The sequence below is a fragment of the Gymnogyps californianus genome, chromosome 1, assembly GCF_018139145.2.
Source record: "Gymnogyps californianus isolate 813 chromosome 1, ASM1813914v2, whole genome shotgun sequence".
NCBI lineage: Eukaryota > Metazoa > Chordata > Aves > Accipitriformes > Cathartidae > Gymnogyps > Gymnogyps californianus.
In genome coordinates this window covers 154,135,837-154,158,542 of record NC_059471.1, presented here as the reverse complement: position 1 = coordinate 154,158,542, position 22,706 = coordinate 154,135,837, and the positions used below count along the sequence as shown (strand labels likewise).

The 22,706-nt window shown below is 40.8% G+C and overlaps 1 protein-coding gene across 2 annotated transcripts in view; it reads left to right on the top strand.

Annotated features, from left to right (window-relative positions):
• The window catches only part of DGKI (diacylglycerol kinase iota), a 227,521-nt gene that overhangs the window by 65,734 nt on the left and 139,081 nt on the right, over positions 1 to 22,706 (top strand). For both annotated transcript variants that reach the window (XM_050915190.1, XM_050915189.1), the window contains exon 2: positions 13,231 to 13,339. The gene's annotated coding sequence lies outside the window, so the exon portion shown is untranslated. The remainder of the gene's footprint in view (positions 1 to 13,230; positions 13,340 to 22,706) is intronic.

Sequence of the window (22,706 nt, the reverse complement as noted above, 5' to 3'; positions counted from 1 at the left end):
TGTTCACTTTAAGAGCAGCAAAAATCAATACTAAAAAGTACATTTTAATCCTAGCTAGAGCAGAAATTGGGCGTGCTCTCCTTAAAATTTCATGATTTATCTGTCTCTCGTGATGTGGCATTTGTTCATGTTCTCTCCTTGTTCACTGTGTTCACTCTGCCCTCCTGCTCTGGTAAAGGCAGCTAGGAGGATGAAGCTGGAACGGCTCGATGCAGTAGCATGCTGGGGGGTGCGTGTGTGTAGCCTTGTTCACATCCTCCTCCTCAGTGACTCATATGCTGTGGGTCAGGTCCCCAGGCACGCAGGTTGGTTTGGTCAAGCTGTGCTGTTACTTCAGCTGATATGCTGAGGAATATCACTAGGAGGGCAATGATACTATTTCAGTAGTACCCTATTCAAAATATTTCTTCTTCCACCTCTCTTCACTGTCCATTAGTATTTTGTGAAAGCTTTATTTATTCAAGAGATATACACGATGGAGTCTGAGGGGAGAATTTCTTTCTCTTTCTAAAGTAGATGTAATACCAAAATCAGCATAACACCTAGTGATTCAGTGTATTTTTGAGTGCTGGGAAAGTGACATAAGAAGTAACCATAAGTAACCTAGTCGTCCTGTGCTTGGATGTTTTTCACATATATATTACAATCTCATCGGATCAGATGTTCTAAAGTAGTTTGGATTTCCATGCTAAGAAAAGGTCAGGTTTTATCTCTACTGAGTTACACATGTGCAATGAGCTCGCAGAGGGTAGCCTGGCCTGGCATCTTCTGTATCTGTTGGCAGCAAAAAGCACTTGGGATATTTTTGCTCCTGTTTGTTACAGCAATGGTAATTTTATTGTCAAGGTGTGATTTCATCCATCAGATGGTTACTATCTAAAGAAATGGTTTCTGTGTGTGTCTTTTTGAACAGGTGATGCAACATTAAAGTAAGAGGAGAGAAAAATACAGTAAGTTTATTCCTGTACCTTACTGTGCTTTTGGCGTGGCTTATGTAATGAAACAAGTTTTCAAGAAAAGTGCCACTTTGTTTTAATTCAGAGGAGTTGGATTGTTTTCTTTTAATAACGCTGTATCTGGAGAGTGACAGTTCAAGGTGTGATGAGCAGTCCACTTTCTCTTGCCGATTTTAATCCAGCAAGAGTTAGTTCTAGCTGAAAACACCGTGATTTAATGACTATTTAGTCATGTGTCACTGTAAAATGAGGCAGCATTCCCACACAGGTCAAATCTTAGGGGTCATGTATTTCTATTGTGTGCAGGAGGAAAAAGACACTTGGCTCTTTTGTTGAAAGCCCCAAGAAAAGATGAGGTCAAAGTTGGACTGAATTTGGTGATTGACCTACTTTCTCACCGTTACAAGTGTTACTTCTGGGCAGAGGGTGAGGCGCTCCAGGGTAAAAGTGGGCAGGATGTTTGTACAGTTGATACCTTTTACTCTGGTAATTTTGTGATAAAGGATTTTAATCTCCCATGCTGTCAGTTATCTTCACATCTTAATGCTCACAGATATAAAGAAGCCTCAGAAGCTGATCTTGTTCTTTCATAATAAAAACAGTGCATAAACAGATAATATTTTCCTTCGATCCCATGGTGGTCTTGTTCAGTGACTTCATTTCAAATTAGTATTTCTCTCCAAATGACTCCAGCAAATAAATAATACACCAACACGAGCTAAGAGCATGGCATTACAAGTCCCTTTTATACTCTCAAAATCTCTTTCAGATTAAAATAATGTTCAACTAGTGTGACATGTCCTGTCATGAGGTTAATGTCCAGATCTCTTCCAGCTCTAGGTGGGCTGAAGTGAGAAGGCTGCTGTCAGGTCATGGCGTCTGAGGATTTATCTGAGCCTGAAAGAGCACCAGCAACTTACCGTGTCTTTTCCTGAAGCTGTATAGGCACTACAGAAGCAGCACCTAGTATTACTGTAGCCAAAAAGAAATTAGAGGAAAAATAAATCTTCTTCCTCCCTGCTGTTTGCTTGTTTTGTGCACTTGACAGTGCTTTGTATTGTGGCTTTTTTTAGCCTGCTTATATACAACTGATGAGTCAACAGGGAGAAAGAAAAACCCCATATGTATGTTTTAACAGAATTTAGATGAAAAAAAGAGAAACTGTTTAAAGGGCAGATCATGAGAAAAATGAGCATTTTTGAAATTAGTTCCAAAAGAAAAAAAACTGCTCCAGTTACAGCATCTCTTTAATTAGATCCAGCAGAGTTGCTAATGAGTGCTGAAGATCTCCCCTTTCTTCTCAGCCATGAAGATCGCTGCTCTAGCTGATGTACCGCCTGTACTGTTCTGTCTCCGTGTCCCCCTGAAAGCTTTCCTATTCCAAGACTCAGACCTAGGCACGACCCTGTGATAGCTGTCCCTTGGGGTCGGGAGGGGGGGCAAAAATCTCCCTCCTGACTGAGAGTGCCTTGGACCCTCCTTGCTGTGGAGCTGTGTGCTGAAGGCAGCAGGCCCTCAACGTGATTCCAGTGAGATTTGTAACATTGCATGACACAGGCGATGTTGTCGTCTTAATCTGATGTGAAACACTCCTCCAGGCAGAAACGTTAAGGTTCAGTAGAGAGAGACTGATTTTTTGAATGGTTACGTGTAACTCCAAAGTTGGTTATCAAGAATAAGCTTCGAACATAAGTATTTTTGGTAGACAACTCATGTTTTATTCAGGGCTAAATGAGTATGAATTCATGTTTTATAAACACACTGGGTATTCTGAGGTTAACGCCTCTGACTCAAGCCCTACTCTGTTTCTCCTCCAGTTCTGGAAGTTTATTTTAAGCTGTTTCTTAAGTTTTCTGCTTTCTGTGCGTTGAAGGAAGAGGGAATATTGTCACATCAGGTGGACTTTCGTCCTCTTTTCTGAATTGCCAAACAGTCGTTGGTGATGGGGAGAGGGAAAGGTGGTGATTTATTATGATTTATATTTTCTACCCAGATCCTTCCTTCCTTGTTTATTTTTTTGGCTTGTGTAAAGATCTGAAAATTTATCCCTTAGTCTCCAGTCTTTGATCCCAAAACTTGTTAAAAGTAATCAAAACCTCTTGCTTGAATTTGAGCTTTGGATGGGGTCCTGCAGGAATGGGTTGCTACACAGACTCGCTGGGGAATCGTCACTTGCTTTCTATTTTCTTCATCTGCTATTCACTTACTGCAGTACATCCTCTTTCTCCACCCTCTGCTGAACTCTTTCAGTTTGTTTCAAACAGAGGAATTGGAAGCGGTGGACACGCGTCTGCTCCCTTGGGACTTAGTCTGGGGCGTGCAAACCACGCCAGAGGAAATGGGAGAAAGTCAGCCATGGTATGGAGGGGACAAAGGTGCAGGTGGTCAGAGCACAGTGGTGCTTGTCCAGCCTAGCAGCTGCCAGCTCTGCTAGGAATTAGGGGCCTGTTGTTCCAGGTGCTCAAACCAAGATTTTCTAAGCACAGCAGTATACGCCATCGAACTGTATAGTCTTTGTGGTGAGGAATGAGAAGAAAAAGGCACCTGTTGAATTTTTTGTGTCTGTTTTTTCTCTCTTATACAGCCCTAGGGAGGGAAGGTGGGGGACAAAAGCTTTGTCTTATCTCAGTTGCTGGGCTTCCTTCCTTAGAGAGAAAATAGAATTTATTTGGTTAGTGAATGGTAGTTTTAATTTTTATCTGCCTTTCTCAACTGTCACTCTAATGAAAAGTAAATGTAAGCTTTTTTCTTTTTTTTTTTTTTTTTTTTGGCCCAAGAACTGTGCAGGCAAAGCCTGACCTCCCTTCCCTGCTCTTATCTAGACTCTCTTCTTTCTGTAAAAATTGTGTTTGGAATTTGAAAGTCTAACTTGCTTTTCAGAAGAGAGAGTATTTTTTTGTCCTGTGTGATTTTGAAATCTTTTCTTAGAAAAAATTGTTATTTTGGATTGTTTTAAAGCTTGCTTTTGTTCTGGGTCATTCCTTGAGTCCTAGGTATGTGTGCATCTGGGAGGAAGAGAGTTTGATTCTTGTATCAGTACTTCGTAACAAAATTTTTCTGGTATCAAATACAATATTCCTTTTTTTTTTTCTTTAATCCACAGTCTAAAAACTCTTGAAGTATTTTTCACTTGACTAGTGAGTATGGATCTTCATTACATTTCAATTTTTGTTTGTACACTCAGAAATGGAAGAATTTTATTTTTAACCCCTGTGAGACCCTTGTTTGTTAAATGGAAGCTTATAATGGGGGAAAAAACGTGGAGATGGACAGTGAGAATTTCTGATTTTTTCCATTTTCAAGGACAAGAGACTACACAAAAAAAGAAAAGGACACTGAATGATTCAGGGGCATGGAAATACGTTCCAGAAAATCCACATTTGAAACAACTCTCTGACGCTTACAGTGCAAAACTGCAAGGCACTCATTTGATTTGTAGAAAAGAAGAAAATCAGAATACTTCATTATATAGTTTGTGTGAGGCCTTATAGTTCTTGAGTCATAATGACATTTCAGCTTGTGTAAATAGCTTATGCCAACGGAGGATCCTGGTCTGATAGAGAAATTACCTTAAATTAGGTTATTTTTGAAAGCAATGTGCTAGCATCTGAGAGACAAGAAAACATTTCCAAGACTAATGTTAAAAAATAAAAATAACTCTTTTCTTTGCTATTCTAAACTGCTGAGGATTTAGTCCTCCCTCCCTGTCTTGTCTCGTTTTGTTTTCCCTTTCTTTATCTTCCAGATCAAATGAAGATTATTTGATGCCACCAAGAAGTACCCTGAAAAAAGACCTTAATCTTCTTATTTTCCTCTGGTTGGCAGAGTGATAACATAGAATATCTGCACCCCTTTCAAAAATCAGTGTATATTATTTTAGCATATGATTAAAAAAAAAAAAAAGCAGCATGGTCATACCGTAGTCATGTCCATTGAATTTGCTGTCATCATTTTTTGTCTGCACTTGAACTACAGAAAGCAGGTTCTGCATATCCTATGATTTTTGTCTGGATCAAATGAATTGTCATAAAAATATTTCCCATTCAGACTTCCTTTGCTTTCTGAAATAGTAAAAACATATCAATCTTCTGTAATGCTGATGTCCAGTCTGTGATGCAGCTGGGAATCATTTATGCTCAGAGTTCCATAGAGCATTTCTCATTGTTTACTTGGAAAGACAGTGATTAAGTTTTATTATCCCAGTTACTTGATTGATTCCAGAATCTTTGAAATGTGAGCTTCCAGCTCCCTATGCACATCTCCATCCTACATAACCTCACTCAAAGCATTTTGAACCAAGGGCTTAAAGATTCTAGATCAAGGCTTTCAGGTGCCTTCTATTCTGTAGAAGGATCATATAAAAATCATTGGTTGTTGGTTCAACTTTAACTCTTTGGATGAAATGTGAAAATCCTACTAGTAGGAATTTAAGGAAGATTGTGCAGGGGGATGCATATTGGATGGGAATTACAAAAAAGGATTTTAATGATGAGAAGACTGGCAATCTAGCATAGCTTCTCAGTAGCAATAAGAGAGAGGGAACAACTGGGCTAGATTTGAGATGGGTCTTGATAACTTCATGAATTCAAACATATTATAAGTTTGCCTGAAACAGAGAAGACTAGATTTCATGACCTAGAAGGTCTTTTCCAGACCTGGCATTCACAGCTTCGAAAGCTAAAGGCTGAAAAAAATATAAACCCTCTCCTAAAACAAATTGGTTTTGACTGTAGCAACAATAAAGCAAAATAATTCAGTTCAAGAAAGCATTTGTAATCCTCTCCCCCCCCCCGCTCTCCTAGGCTCCTTTGTTAGTCTCTTTCTTGGTGAATTACAGGGATAAAGGATACTCTTCATCTTGATTGCATCACCAACTGTATCACTTTTTTTCCTTTCCTCCTCACACAAATTAATGCTGACATTTCTGTTACTGCAAGGAGTCCTCCAAGGTCTGTCACTTTTTGTGGTAAGAGTAATTTGTACGTAACTTTTCAGAAATAGCATATTTAAACAAAAGATTGGGAGGGACCCTGTTGGTCCTAAAATTTAGTTGCCTTCTACCATGAGTACCCTTGATGTTTTACCCTATTTGGAAAGAAATCTAGGGAATAAATTAAGAGTAAAGGCAAAAAAACTTAAGTGAGCATAAGGAAGACCAAGAAATGGGTGATACCCAGTGATAGGTATAAATCTGAGCTCTGATAGGAGCTCTGAGAGAACTCCACATGACCTTGACTTTTTCTTATAATTAAGTACCTGATTAATTATCCAGCTTTTGGATCTAAGGCATTTTCAGTTTCCACATTGCAGCTGAGGATTGTTACGGAGTTTCCAGGGGAATTTGCTCGACCCAGGGCCTGGCCAATGAAGGCATGCAGGAACAAAGTCACACTGATTTTGATGCAGTATAAACTTGAAGTGATTTATAGATCTAGGCCAAGATATTGGTCCCCTTGATAGGAATTGACACAAAGGTGTATGCTTTCTCTGACTTCTGGGAAGATGAACTGTTGATGTAAGATAAGATTTAAGGGATTGAGTAATTTAGCACAGCTCTGGATATAATTGAATCCATAATTTACTTTCCAGAAGGTAAAATCTGGTGCTTAATATATGCCTACTGGTGAAGCTAAGCAGAGAATAGAAAAATTAATGTACTACAGATCTTTGACTGGCATTAGGACTACTCTGGCTTGTGCTGTTTTGACACTAACCTGGGCTCAAAGTATAATTGCGGGGCAGTGGCAATTTGCATGTCTGCATTTAAGAAACTGCAAACAGATATTAATGACGCAACTTGTGAATGTCTCTTAACAGACAACCTGTTTCATGAATCTCTTTTGTCCTCTTGGGATAGGAAAAGTAACCTGCCACTCTTGTACCCAGAGTTTGAGGGGCAAGAATACCAAAGGACTTCCTTTTAAAGAATATCCCTTCATGTGCAGAACACAGAAATGGCTGTGAACTGCAGTGTTGACTCAGAAAAGACAACATCATGTGGTAGAAGCTTTTCCTCTGTTATCCTGATCAAACTTTCTGCAGGTCTTATGCTCCTTTTGCTTTGCCTTAGTTCCTTTTGTAGGATTCCTGTGTATTGTGTCTACTGGATTTGTTACTTTACTCAAGGAGATGGTCACAGAAAGGCTAGGAGGCTCTATTTGGTCTTACACCTGATCAATACAAGCTGAATATGGTATTTGATGTGATAGATTCAAATGCTCCTACCAGAACTTACTCAGGGAGTTGATGTACTGTAGTTACCTCTCTGGGGTTGCTGTTTGAAGTGCTTGGTCAGATTGTTAGTGGAAATTTGTTTTGTTGTCTTCAGGTCGATCTCTCAGTGTTCACTGCTGAGGATGCCTGAGAGTGTCCTAGGCTGAGCTGCTATTTGCGTGGATGAACCTGAGGAAAATGGGAAGGTTTATGTAAGAGGCTAAAGACCATATTGACAAAAAGGCCAATATCTGGTCACTAGGATTTGATTTTGCTAAGCATTCTGATGGAATTCAAATAAGAAATTGCTGAGAGGGCTTTATAATAGCTCCCTTGAACCAGCTCCAGTCCTAAAGGAGTGGAGCGGTCACATAGAGGCTCACAGAGTGCTGATGGGGTAACCCAGCAGCAAGTTTTAATCAGAGAAACTGGTAGAGCTGCTGATAAAATGCAGGATTAGTAAATGCACAGCTGAATGGGATGTGCTGGAGGAGAGCCAGCACAGCTTTTCCTAAGGAAGCCAGGACTTGAGTCTTGCAGAAATTGCTGACAGAGGCATGAAGTCCATGAACAGGGGTGGTCTGGCCAAGGGGAGTGCATGCGGGCTTCCAGAGAGCTTCCAATGAGGTAGGAAAAAAGCTTTTGGTATGGAAACTAGGCTAGGAAAAGGGAAGGTGTCCACAGGGTTAAACAACAGTTAAAACGTAGCAATCAATGGGGTGGTTAGCAATCGGTGAATGGTTTTCAGAATTTACCTAGAAGTTCATTGATGGGGATGGGGACCGCCAGAGATCTTTGATGGGAGCAGTGCTGCTCACAGGGAGCAAAGTGTGAGGGGATAAAGCTTGCTGCTGCTCTGCACGATTAGTCGGGGTGGGCACAGGCTGATTGCGGAAAATTTGCAGAAGGATCTTATGATGCTGAATGACTCTGCAGCAAATTGCAGTTGGAATGTGAGATTGATTAAGGCAAAATAATACACATAGGGGGAAAAAAAGCTTCAAAGTTTGGACTTTATATTACCATTTAGCACTCAGGAAAGGGATCTTTGGATAATTACAAGTGCTCCTATGAAATGATTAATTCAGTGCTCACAGTGATAAAAAGGCAAGTAAAGGGCTCAGAATGAGGGAGGGGAAAAAGAGAACAATGCAGAAAGTACAATGACACCACTGATAAACCTCTGGTGCAGCCAGATCTTGAATATTTGTTCTAGTTCTGGCAATCCTACCTCAAAAAAGATATAATTGAGCTAGAAATCATTGACAAAGATAGAACAGCTTCAGTATCAGTAAAAGCCTAAACAGTCTAGGGTGCTTCAGCTTGGGGGGGGGGGGGGCGGTGAATGAAGGGGTATATGAATAGATTCATAAAATCACAGAAGGTGTAGCGAGGCAAGTGATTACTCGCTGTTCCTCACAATATGGTACACCAATTGAATTATCAGGCAGAATTTTAAAAACAGACAGAAGGAAGTACTTTACATTGCCCACAATTAAATTGTGGAGCTCATTACATAGGCTGCTGTGGAGACCAAGAGTATAAATGGGTTCAGGGAAGGACCAACACATTCCTAGAGTAAAGAGCCATTACAGGCTATTAAGCACAAAGGTCTGGAAGCAGCCTGCAGCTCAGGAAGTCCTTAAACTACTGATTACTGGAAGCTGGGACTGGACTATATCAGGGGAAGGATCACCCAATTTGTGCCAGTGCTTCTCTAAACACCTGCTACTGGCTGTTGTCAGAAACGGGATACTGGACCAGACAGATTATTTGATTTGACTGAAGTTGGCTCCGTTTATATAGAGTGCAAAAAATTGGGGAATCTTGATGTTGCAGTGAAATAGTCGCTGCCCCGTGGTCAGCTTGAAAGGAGAACGTTACATGCCCGGAAGGCAAGCTGGGAACAGCAGGTTGCGGGAGCACTGTGCAGTCAGCAGAGATACCTGGGGAAAACTTAAATAATGCCAGAGTTTAACCAGTACATTTTGTTCATGACTTTTATAAGCATGAAATTGCAGGAGTGAAAACCACCTCCAAACAAACTCGGGCGCATATAAATTGTTCATACAGTGTGCAGGTACTGTCTGGCCTTGTACAGGGATTTTCAAGTTGTAGTTGGCAAAGCTGAGAGCTGGCAGGCATAGGGTTTATCTACATTGAATATTCAATGACAAGCAGAGCTATTGTAACTTAAACATTGTTATACAAATGACTGTCCTTTTCTCTGTAAATATTTATATTAACTTTGAGAAAAGAGTTGCAAAATCTCTCTCCTGGCAGATGTCCTAGCCATAGGATCTGTGGAAGCCAGTCTGCGTTTTTATGATCTCTGCAGTTGAGAGACTACCCCAATGGTAACTTATGCCCCTATGAAAAGGAGGGTAATAACCCCGGCCTGGAAAGGCAGCAACTCCGACACCAGTGACAACTAAAATAACACTCAAATCTGTTAACCACGTGCAGCACTAACTTACTCTTTCTTTTCCAAATAGATTTTTCTAATACTTAAATGAACTGCATACTATTGACTAATTGTCTTTTGTGGTCTTTGATGATTCAGGTGTAACTATTCAGTCTAAACAACTCACTGGAGGATTTTTATATGCCTTAGGTGGAGGAAAAGGCTCAGTAAAGCCAAAGCCTGGGATATAAACTCAAATCCCCCCTAATCAAATATGTATCCTTTGATCTAATAAGTAGGTTGAGTCTCGCCTGACTTTTCAGCAAAATGAAAATGTAATGCTTTTTTTAAAAAATCAGTTGTTATACTTGAATAGCCTGAATGTCTGATTGCTTTTGGTTTCCAAGACAGTCAACTGCTCTGTTAAAGAATTTCCTTAATGATCTCAACTATGGAATTAGTATCAGATATTTTTGTTTGTTGTATATTCAATGACATACACATGTATGTGCACCCATGCTTATTCACAACGGTGGTGTGTTAGCTAAGTTGATAACAACATCTTCTACAAATTACTGGTTACTGGATATGAAAAAGTAATTATCAAATTCAGCTCATTACTTATGATGCGACATTTCCTTGCTGTCGGTTGCTACATCAGCAAGCTGGCTGGTGTGCCCAGTTTACAGAGTTGTGGACTTCGTAGTCTGAAGAATGGAATATATCATGAAAGCACAGATTCACTTTTTCTGGCTCTTATCAGGGGAAGAGTGATTACTTTTTTGCTTCTAAGGGAAAGGCTCCCTGTTGAGCCTGTGTTTTCATTCATGCACTCAGCACAGTGGAGATGAAATTGCTGGGAAAGATAACTAAAAGCTACTCGTGGTACCTTGCTATCGGAAAAGTGCCAGGAGGTGTAATCTGCTAGTTAAAGTAATGTGAGATATCATCACCTGGATACTCAGCATCTGTTCTGTTGTCAGATTTGTGCTACCTTCCCTTTCCCCCCGTTTTCCCCTCTCTTGTCTGCCTTACACTTACTAGAAGGCCGTGTGTTTGCTCTTTAGCCTGACCTCCTTTTTTTTTAATGGGAAAGGCTTTTGCGGTACATGCAGTGTGTTTTGACACTCTGTGTCTGTCTTTGTTCTGAGACAAAATTCTGATAAGAAGCTGTGTAAAAGTAGGCATTTTTAGCTTGCCCCTGGGCCTAAGGGTCACTTCTGGCTGGTTCATGCAAATTTGCAATCCCTGAGATCATTTTAAGGCTTTTAGGTTAAAATAAACCTGAAAAAAAATGCATTATTGTCATGCCTGTGTTTTGTGTGCTTTCCAGACAAAGCCATAAATCCAGCTTGGCGTGCAGAGGAAGGGTAGGCTGTTGGCACAAAACTGTGCCAAGTCTCCCCCAAAAGGCTCATCAGCTTCGCCTCGCTTTTAAAGGAACGTAGGCCAAGTCTCAGATTCTGCTGCAGGAGGCTTGCACGCCTCTAATTCTGACTTGAAATAGTATCCAAGGCTTGATGCTGAGATGTCTGTGGCCGTTCATTAGGCATATTTACCTTTTAAGTCTCTGCTGAATTTGCCTTCCACCTGGAAGCCTTGTCCTCAGACTGGTCAGATAAATTCGTTCGTAGGAATATTCATTGCAGACTTTGCTTTAGTAAATTTCCTTAGTAGATGCATGCAACTTTACAGGCTGTATTTCCTGACAAGTAGTAGGCTGTAAGCTGTGTTGGCTGAAAATGTTGGTATTTTTCATCAAATAATAATTAATTGCCAACACTTTATTATTCAGCCACCTTTGCTTAAGTACTACTTTGCACGAAATGGATGCTACCTTCCTCTTATGAGGGCAGGACTAAGTAGGTTTGCTTTATCACTGTCAGTGATGCAGAGTGGAAAAAGTGATAGTGCCCCATTTCCACCAAAACAAATTACCATGTTACAGACCATGAATAGACACAAGAATGTACTCTTGTGTTTAGGAAGCACTAATAACTAAGTTGATATCCAAAACAGCATGGAAAGAGACTGACAAATACTGGACAGTTTTCTGGAAAAATGTATTTTTAAAAAAAAAGTTTGTAGTTTCTTGTGGTTTATTTCTTTAAGGCCTTAATGCGGTCATTGAGAAGACGTGTAGCTTATGTTGTACTGACATAGACATATATGGCATAAAATCTTTCATGCTAAATTGTTCTTTCCTGATACATTGCCAGGTAGTGACAGTCTTTTCCTTGGGCTCCTTCCCTCTAATGGGTTTTCATCAAATGCAAAATATTTTGGAAAAAACCCTTAAGGTCAATGTCTTGCCCACGTTGTTAAGTGGAAAGGGGGCATTGGATGATCAGAGGCTGATGTTAATGTTCTGAGTTGTTCATGCTGCCCACAGGAAAAGGAATTTAAGAGATTCTGATTCAGCCTGCTTGATTTTTCCAGATGTGCACTGTGAGCAGTGAGGCTTCCAAGCTCCTTTACTGTGGATATATATTGCACTGTGTATTTTCAGGACAATGAAAAGATTTATTTAGCATATGGCTGACCTGGATTGTTATCACTGGCTCAGTTGACCTTTATTGCCTTGGGACAGCGGTAAGATTAGGAGATGCTATAAATAGCTGTTGCACTGTGGGAGTGGTATCACAAAAATGCACTTTACACAGACTGTCATTTCACTTTGTGGGGGATGAGTGTATTTGGCTTACAAAAGGAGATCTCTCCTTGAGATGTTTTTGTCCTCTTCTGAATCATTGCAGCGGAAGCTGTGAGATTGTTTTGGCCACCACCATCAGGTGCTAAAATATACAACGCAATAGTGTTACGAAGCTTTATGTAACCTACTGTCCAAGTGCAGCCGAGCTTTGTATCGGCAGTGTACTGTGCTTCCACCTGATGGCTCACTATTCGAGGCTGATCTGGCAGGGCTGGGTGCCTCTAGGGAAACAGGCAGTGGATATGCCCTCAGTGCTTGTGGAGCTCCAGGAGGGTTTCTGGTCACCATCTGTGATTTTTGAAGGAGGCCATATCTATGCCTCAAGAGTTGTAAGAATGACTTTGGACCAAAAAGATAGAATTGAAATGTAAGTGGAAAGAAGTTGTAATACCTTGAGGGATGCTGATATGATCAAAAAAGGTAGTAGTGTATGACTCCCCTTCCTAAGTGGTGTCCCCATGTCTTGTTTTATGTAGTCGGATGCTGAATGGATGACTTTTCCCAGCCTATAAACTAAGGAAAAGCAACAGATATTGCGCTCTGTATAAACTCATATTTCGTTCCTCCAATAAAGGCTATTTGGAATTATGCATAAATTGATTCAGCAGGTTCAGCTGATATGTAAGGAATAGGTGTAAAGAATGAGGACTCCACTGAAACTAGTAAACAGAATGATATGTAGTCCACTGGATTTGGTATTTCATCTTAGTGCCAGATGAGTAACTGATCTTCATTAAACAGTAATTTTCAGTGATCAGATTCCTTTATTCTTTTCCTAAACTGCTTTAGCAGGAGACGGCATTCAAGCACCATTTCACCCAAGCTGAAATTAGATGCTGTACTGCCTCTTCTGATTTCTGGAGAAGGGTGGGGTGGATAATTATATTGGGTAATTATATTGGATATACACTCCATTTATTTGTTTTTTTCTTTTCAATTTGCAGGAAAGCAATCTCCAGGTCAGGCCTCCAGCACTTGGCTCCTGTGCATTCCCTCAACATTGCAGTCTCCAATGGACCTGTGAAGGAACCAAGGGCGGCCTTAGAGTGGACTGTAGGTGTTTGGTTTTTTGGCAGTTAATTTGAGCAGTATCTCTGGCTAGTGCTCCCTCCATCCTTAAATCAACATAAGACATTGCGTTGCTATCAGAATTAGTGCTGGTCGTTAGGAATATGCTTCTATTATGAAATGAAGCACAAGGCAGAGACATGAAAACTCGTGGAGACTTGAGCAGCACAGGACAGAGCTGTTCAGATTTTTCAGCTTGGGAACTGTCTGGCTACATTTGCTCACTTCCTTCTTGACAAGGTCTGCCACCCAAAGATGATCTGGTTTTAGCACAGCAGGGTTTTGTACTTCTGCTTGGTGGGCCAAAACTTAAGACTGAAGACACGTGTCGAGCTGGCTGGGTCTGTAGAGTAGGTAGTAGAAATCTTTGGTCACAGTGCTTTGTAGGTATGGCTAGATTTCTTCTGGGCCCAAGCTGGCTTGTAGACACAGAGAGCATGTGTTTGCATCCCTCTCATCTTGTTTCTCTTATGTTTCTGGGCTAGTTCAGAAGGGGCCAGTTTAGGACTGTCTAGAATAGTATAGAATATTTCAGTTGGAAGGGACCTACAATGATCATCTAGTCCAACTGCCTGACCACTTCAGGGCTGACCAAAAGTTAAAGCATGTTAAGGGCATTGTCCAAATGGCTCTTAAACACTGACAGGCTTGGGGCATCGACCACCCCTCTAGTAAGCCTGTTCCAGGGTTTGACCACCCTCTTTGTATAGAAATGTTTCCTAACATCAAGTCTGAACCTCCCCTGACACAGCTTTGAACCATTCCCATGCACCTTCCATGTGGTTATGCACTGGTACGTGCTAAGGCGTCAAGCCTTAAGCCAGCAGGTCACACAAACATCCCATTTAAAGCAAAGCATACGGTAGATCTTACACTCGGCAATTGGTATAGAACTCAGTACATTGCAGTATCAAGGCACCAGCCACCTAAGTGGCTTTTAGGTGAAGATAAGTTATGCTTTGATGAATATGCCTTATGTTTATCTCTGTTCTCTGTACCAAGAGTGAATGGCTTTCTAGATGGTGTGCTCTGCTTCAACCCCAGCTGTTGCACTTAAAGTTTAAGGGGATGAAATTTTACAGGCTGTGCTGCAGGAAGCTGGATCAGATTCACTAAGACGTTCTACAGTACTGTACTTTAACACAGAGCGTTAAAATGAGTTTGAAAGCTTACATAGAATCTTCTTGCAAGAGCTTTGGAGAATACCTTGATCTTTTGCTCCAGGAAACTCAGGTCCTGATTCAGCAAGGTATTAAAACACATGCTTGCTTTGAGTCATCAATGCTGTTTAGTAGAAATCTGAAATCAGTCACATATGTGAAGGGTTAGGGCTTCATCAAACACCTTCATTCGGGCTAAATTAAAGACCTTTCAAAATTGTACTTAGAAAACAGCAAAAAAACCCCAAAAGAAAAAACCTAAACCCTAAGCCCAACAACCACAACTTACCCTTCTTCAAAGTCGATTGTCTGCTACTCATTTTACTGGGTGGTTCCTCCTGTGATCCCAATACATAAATACTGCAGGACTTGGTATAAGTTGGTGAATATCAATTAAATATTGTGGGTTTTAATTTTGTGTTTGGGGGGGTATTTTTGCACTTCCTGGCTTATGGTTTAGATTTTTAATCAGTTAAATTTCTTAGCTGTTCCAGCCTCTCAGATTGGTGTTGCTGCTTTAATTCACACTTTGGAGAAGGGAGGCAACCCTGTGGCATGTGGGGAAAGGGGCAGGATAGTGAGTGGCAGACATCTGTGGCTGGGAGGAGCCTGAACTGACCAGCTGTAGTAACAACTGGTGAATGTGGGGGAGAAAGGCATTTCTCAAATCTGAGGCACAGTAAAAGTAAAAGAGATAACAGGGAGGTGGTTTGGAGGTGTGAAGAAGCTGAAATAGACCAAAGTTTATAATGGGTAGTGAATGTCAATAAAGAAAAACGTTATTTTAAATACTGATGTTTAAGTCCAGAGGTGTATTTGGTAGAGTGAAAAGATGCTTGGATTAAGATGTGTTGAAGCCAGACAGGAAGGCTTTGTATTTAGTCACTGGAAGGCAGCATCAATCAGTGCGTGTTGCATGCCCATCTATATCATCCTGCTATTCAGTGTTTCTGAGGATGATTCTCCAAGGACCCATGATGGGAGATCTTTCCAAAGTCTAAGTGACATGAACATAAGTTGTCACTTGACTTTGTAGTAGAAAATGTTTCCTCCCTGTTGTCTTCACAGTAATAACTGGAAAGAATTCCCTGGCTATAGTCTCCATTTTTGATAACTCCTTGCAGGTGATTTATCATTATCAGATGGTCTTGTGAACAGAGCACTGATTCAGAGAGTGGGATTTCCATTCCCTGCTCTGCCACTTACATCATGAGTGAGCTCAGATGAGTTGTTTTGCCTCTCAGTACATCAGCCTCTCTAGCTGTAAAATGGAGGTGATGATTCTGATGTCTCTTAAGACCTTTTACATAAGAAACAGTATTGCTTTATTATTGTTATTGCTACTATCTATCATCCCTGAGGTTTCTTTTCTCTAACATACTTACAAATGCCCAGTTTCATCACGTTTGCTGCACCTAATTCAAGTTAACTTGTAGCTTTGTTGTCTAATTTAATGCTATCTTTTCACAGCAGGGCCATACAGAATATATTCTCTGGAGTAGGTGATGTTATAGCCAGAGGGGAAGGCAGAATCTGCCTTACCAAAAAGGAACCACCTTAAATGCCTGTCCCTGTCATATGTTTATGCATAGCCCCTTCTCCCACCCTCCTCCATTTTAGGCATCACTCCCACGTGTTAAATGACAAAGTAAGTAATTCTGGCCCAGATTCTCAAGTAAGTACAGACTGAGCCACCTCATACAGTGCCTGTGTACCATTGGAGATCTAGGTCTTTGTATATTTTCATACTGCTATTTGCTCCCAAGGAAAATAACCATAAGCTTTTGTGCGAAGTCATCCTGTAATTTCCTTTTAAATACTGCCTTCTAGCTCTTGCTTTCTTTGGTGCCTACAAAAATCTTGACAGCCACTAGGATATTAATGTGTTGAGCTTCCCACTGGCCAAAAATGTCTCATTTTGTTTGTCCATATGCATTTGTCTGTTGATACCCATTTCTTGCCTTCTCCTTAGCAGGCATTTATGGCCCATGACCACAAGACTTAGAACCATAGTTATGGCCCATAAGAGGCATTTGAAGACATGCAGCTTCCATTCTTGGAGTTCAATGAAAAAACTTGAGACTGATCCGTGCTTTGTGTTCTGTGAATGCACAGTCAGAGTTCTCTGGGTGCAAGCTGAATGTTTTTCAGAGAAGAAATATTATAACCTTATACCATAAATTATATGTATTAAAGAAAAAAAAATCTTATAGATCTTAACAAGAATAGAAAACTATGTGTTTGAGTAGAAGTTAGAAACTGGCATTTGGCAATATGTGGAAGCAGAGTCAGGCCAGCCAGGAGGATTGTAGAAGGCACTACCCAATTGCACACGGATGGGGTAAGGAAAGCCAGACCTCAACTGGAGCTGAATCTAACAAGTACATGAAGGGCAACAAGAATGGTTTCTGTAGGCATAGCAGCAGCAGTAGGAACACTAGAAAAAATGTTGGGCCACTGCTGAATGGGGCAGGGGACATGGTGACAAAGGACATGGAAAAACCAATGTGCTCAATGCTTTTTTTTACCTTCATTTTCACTGGTAAGACCTGCCTTCAGGAATCCCAGGCACCTGACACCAGTGGCTGAAGCAAGGAAGACTTATCTTTGTAGAGGATAATCAGGTTAGGGAGTGCTTAGACTGAACATACAGAAGTCCATGGAACCTGGTGAGATGCATGCAGAAGTGCTGAGGGAGCTGGCTGATATAATTGCAAGAACAGTCTGTTGTCTTTGAAAGGTCATGATGATCAGAGGAGGTTCCTGAGGACTGCAACAAAGCAAATGTCAATCCTGTCTTCAAGAAGGACAAGGAGGAGGATCCAGGGAACTACAGACTGATCACCCTCACGTTGATTCCTGGGAAGGTGATGGAGCAAATCCTTCTGGAAGCCATTTCCAAAAATATTAAGGATAAGAAAGTGATTGAGAGTAGTCAGCCTGGATTTATGGAGAGGAGATCATGCCTGACCAACCTGACAGCCTTCTATAATTAAATGACTGGCTTGGTAGATGAGGGGAGGGCAATGGCTGTTGACTTCTGCAAGGCTTTTGACACTATCTCCCGTAACATCCTTGTAGACAAACTGATGGAGTATGGGCTAGGTAAATAGACAGTGAGGTGGCCTATAACAGTGAGGTATTTATAATCAGTGAATGTGAGTTTGCGATGAGTCTGTTGCATTATATTCTGCGTCTTTTTGGCATTAGTCAGTAGTGCTGTCCACTTACTTTCATGGACAGTAAGTGTTTAAGTGCCTGGTGATATACTACACTTTAGATAATTAACATGCACGTTAATACACTTATATGTGTTCTACATATGATAAAATATTTCCCTAATTAATCTAGATAAATGTATTTCTTTTCCATGTGAATGGTTTGGCTTCTGTATCATCAATTCCTAAAAGCTATACTAATTTTTACACTGAAGGATATTTCCCTTCCATTAGAGTGTCTGCAAGACTAAGTTTTGTAATTGGGAACTGAGTATTCAGTTAAAAAAAGATGTACGTTATCAGATGCTCACATGAGAAAGGAGAACGCTGGGGTATGGGTATCCCATCAGTCACATAAAAAGCTGGGAGCTTTAGTTCCACTTAAATAAGTAGTGAGGAGTGCAAGCTCCATGCATACTTTAAAATTGCTGAAAATCTGTGTGTAGGTGACCCTTGAAGCAGTGTGTTCGGGATCAGTAGTCCTACTTTGCTGTTTCTTTTTCATCAAGGTTTGAGAACTAATGTTCTTTCCAGAGAGATCTAAAGAGCAAAAGGAGGTCTGTCATATTTCAAAATGGTGGCCATCTCTCTCTATTTTTTTTTTCAGTGTAGAGGATGCAGTGATATTACAGAAGGTGCCCTTCTTGAAAATAGGTATTTTTTCCCACTGCTGCCAAAAGGACTGAAGTTAAGCTGTTGTCAGCCAAAATAATGGTTCATGAGAACATAGGGAATCATCATCTCAGTTGATAGCATCTGGACATTGCTCCTCCATGAAGACAAACGTTGTTGTTCTGCTGCTGCATACAGATGATCTTTCAGATGATGGTAACAAGAATCTCAAAAGCTCAGCAGAGAATACAGGAGTGGGCAACTGATGCAGAGATGTTGGAAAGCATGTTGGGGGAAAGGAGAATGGCAGAAAAAGCTAGAGAATGTCGCGAACGTAGACCTAAAAGTTGAACACCCAAAAACAGTTCTGAAAGTTGGAGCCTACATATCTTCAAGTTTTTTGAAGTAATGATATAGTACCATATCCCTGTGATGTTTTATTTTATGTCCAAGTATTACATTCGTAATAATTAAAGAAAAGGTGACTTCTACATGAAGAATATACCCAAACTAAAATGTGCTAAAGTGGAGTTAAAATTGAGAATCTATATCAAAAGAAAAACATTTGGGACGTTGCTATTGTTTGCAACATGAGCATTACAAACTCTGGAGTTTCAGAGTTCAGCGTAAAACACAAGCCAAACATGAGAGAAAGACATCCAAACAAACTTGTTCCTGCTTGATAGTGACCTCATAAAGAAAAGGGTTAAAGCTAATAATTTTTGCTTAAAAATATGTTTAATTAAATTTAGATTGATTGAGCACTAATTTTACACTAATCATAAGTTTGTCACCCAAATGTATATTTGTAGGAAGATTCATCTCTCTCACTGGAGTGTTAACAAAGGGAAAAATTTCTTAATGGCTTATTTTAGAAATCTGTCTTACATAATTTTTTTGCAGAACGCAAGTCATGGCAGGAGTGGAGCAGAGCTCCATTCCTCCCGTTACAATTGGAGTTACAACTCCTTTGAACTACAAAGTTGGGCTGACTGGTGTAATTGGCTGAATATCTATAGCTGCTTGACATGACAAATTACTCAGGTTTATCTGCATTGCTTTTGAAACCATGCTGACTGCAGCCTGAAGAACAGTGAGGTATGGAGATACTTAAGGGCTTTAGAAAAATGGTAACTTGCTCTGTCATTTAACCATGCTGGGGCACTTAAGAGAAGAAACCTAGTTGAATTAGTGCAATGTGCACAGCAAGTTATGATCGCGCACATGTAATTACATCGTTCCCAAGCTCCTAGTCCTTGAATTCCTATTTCTATTTCACTTCAGGGGGGATTGTGTGTGGTTTTTGTTTCATATGCAAGGAATGTTTGCTATACTGAAATTATTTTTGTTTGCTATTAAGGTGGTAACGGATCAGGAGCAATCAAATGGGAGGTCTCCATCTGGGAGAGCATATTGAGCTCGTGTGTCCCCTGTGAGGCAGGCTGCATCTGCCAGGAAAGCACTGCTGCCTCCGCTTCAGTGAGCGGGGGCTCTTTCTCTTCACAGGACACTGAGTTCACACACTTGAAAGGGCTGGGAAGCCAGGCGAAGAAACAGAGTTCCCAATTCTCTTTTTAACTTACACCCTCAGCAAGTTTGCTGACGACACCAAGCTGTGTGGTGTGGTCAACACGCTGGAGGCAAGGGGTGCCATCCAGAGGGACCTTGACAGGCTTGAGAGGTGGGCCCGTGTGAACCTCACGAAGTTCAACAAGGCCAAGTGCAAGGTCCTGCACATGGGTCGGGGCAATCCCAAGCACAAATACAGGCTGGGCGATGAGTGGATTGAGAGCAGCCCTGCAGAGAAGAACTTGGGGGTATTAGTGGATGAAAAACTGAATATGAGCCAGCAATGTGCATTTGCAGCCCAGAAAGCCAGTTGCATCCTGGGCTGCATCAAAAGAAGTGTGGCTAGCAGGTTGAGGGAGGTGATTCTCCCCCTCTACTCTGCTCTCATGAGACCCCAGCTGGAGTACTGCGTTCAGCTCTGGGGCCCCCAGTGTAAGAAAGACGTGGACCTGCTTGAGCAGGTCCAGAGGCAGGCCACGAAGATGATCAGATGGCTGGAGCACCTCCCCTATGAGGACAGGCTGAGAGAGTTGGGGTTGTTCAGCCTGGAGAAGAGAAGGCTCCGGGGACACCTTATAGCAGCCTTCCAGTACCTAAAGGGGGCCTGCAAGAAAGCTGGAGAAGGACTTTTTACAAGGGCATGTAGTGATAGGACAAGGGGTTATGGCTTTAAGCTGAAAGAGGGTAGAGTTAGATTAGATATAAGGAAGAAATTCTTCACTGTGAGGGTGGTGAGGCACTGGAAGAGGTTGCCCCGAGAAGTTGTGGATGCCCCATCCCTGGAAGTGTTCAAGGCCAGGCTGAATGGTGTTTTGAGCAACCTGGTCTAGTGGAAGGTGTCCCTGCTCATGGCAGGGGGGTTGGAACTAGATGATCTTTAAGGTCCCTTTCAACCCAAATCATTCTATGATTCTATGAATATTAGGCTGCAGTCATTACTGTTTTATCTGCAATGATGGACAGTGTTCTTTTTCTACATAGCAAGTCAAAGCAAAGTATGTCAGCCTAAAAGCATGATTTGACAGATCAGCTAAGCTGTTCTAACACTGAATTGGTACCAAAAGCATCAGTCCCACTGAACCCACCTTTAACCCACCACTCCTTGTGTCAGATCCAGCAGTTATGTGGTCACAGGGTGAGTCATTTTGTGTAGCTGATTTGGTAGATAAGTTATCTATTTTTTTTTTTTTTTCCATCAGTTGAACTGATTCATGTGTAGCTTTACAGCCACTAGGTCCGGCATGAGGAAAATGGCAAGAGCATCAGACTAGGGTCTAAGGGGTCAGGGACAGAAAGAGGACAACTGACTCTTTAGTAGCCATTTACTCCTAAAGCCAACATAAAGACATCAAGTGCAAAATAAACCAAACTGGCAAATTATTTATGAAAAGGTTGCTGAACTCAGAAGTCTTGTGGAAAAATATCGGTGTCAAAATATACAAGTGGTGATGTAGCCTTTACTGTGCTTTAGTTTTGTGTTAAAGAGGAGCTCATACTAGAGGTGATCCCAGTGACCTCTGTCCGCTTATGTGTTGGTAGATGGAGTACTCTTTTGTCCAGTACATTGTGGAATACTGCCTGTAAATTTTGGAGTAGAAAATACTGATTTGCTGAGGTCAAAATTCTTCATAGAAATTTATTGATTTTTGTCAAAATTTCCTATTAGAATTGAATGAAAAATTTGGCTTGGAAAAGGTCAAAGCATTTTCCTTTGACTATATCATCTTGATTTTCATAAGCAGCAACAGAATGTCTCATCATATAAATGACAATGCCCTGTAAAATTTAAAACAGTGAAGTTCAAATAATTCCCTTTGATCTTATTGAGACAAAGTAATCAACAGGCAAAGCTTTTTGAGGGAGGGCATTTCATTTTGGGATGTCTCAGTGCTCTGCTCTGATTCAGGAGGAAAGAAGATTTTTCAAATGTCAGTTTGCTGGAATTGAAATTGTGAGTTTTCACACACAGTGCTCTGAAATTGTTTGTGGCAGTAGGTATGTGAAGGTGTGCCGCTTATACCAGATCAGGTTATTTACATTTTTATTATCTAGTCTTGTCAGAACTCTATCATAGCATGAGCTACAAAGGTCATCCTTGTAGACTACTTACTGGTTTTATTTACACTGTGATGTAAAGTCAGACATGTGAATCTATGATACAGTCTGGAACAATAGAGAACAAAATCAGTCTAAACTAGGTTATGGAAATAGGCCACTTTATCTTTAGAAATCCTGGATGGCAAGTTACGTGGACATGGTCTGAAGGGGTGTTTAATCTATTTTTTTAATGTAATTTTGATTCCTCATTAAAAATTATGTCCCAGGAGCTGTGTGCTTTCTTACTTAGCTTTCATAGTTGATCCTTCCTAAATATCTTTTATAATCTATAAAATTTAGCTCTGGGTTATAACGTTGAGCTTGCACTGTTTCATCAGCAGAGAATGTACTCAGGTCTAACGCTCTTTCATGAGCTCATATCCTCCTGCTTTGGTCCTCTTGTCTGGCTCCTCATAAACTAGACAGGAAGTTAATATGTTGGGCAATATTGTGGGCATAGTAATTTTATTGGTATGATGTGACTAGGCTTCCATGAAGTGCTGTAAAACTGATGTAGTTCTTGCCGGAGAAAATTGCTTTAATATAAGGATAAACTTGAAGGGAAGGAATTTACAATCTGAATAATTTACCATCTGAGTAAGGCTTGAAGAATTTCTTAAGCTAGTTCAAGTCCTTAAAAGCTATTTCGCATTATGAAGGTGCTGAAAACCTCACCTAAACTATCGTGCATGGAAC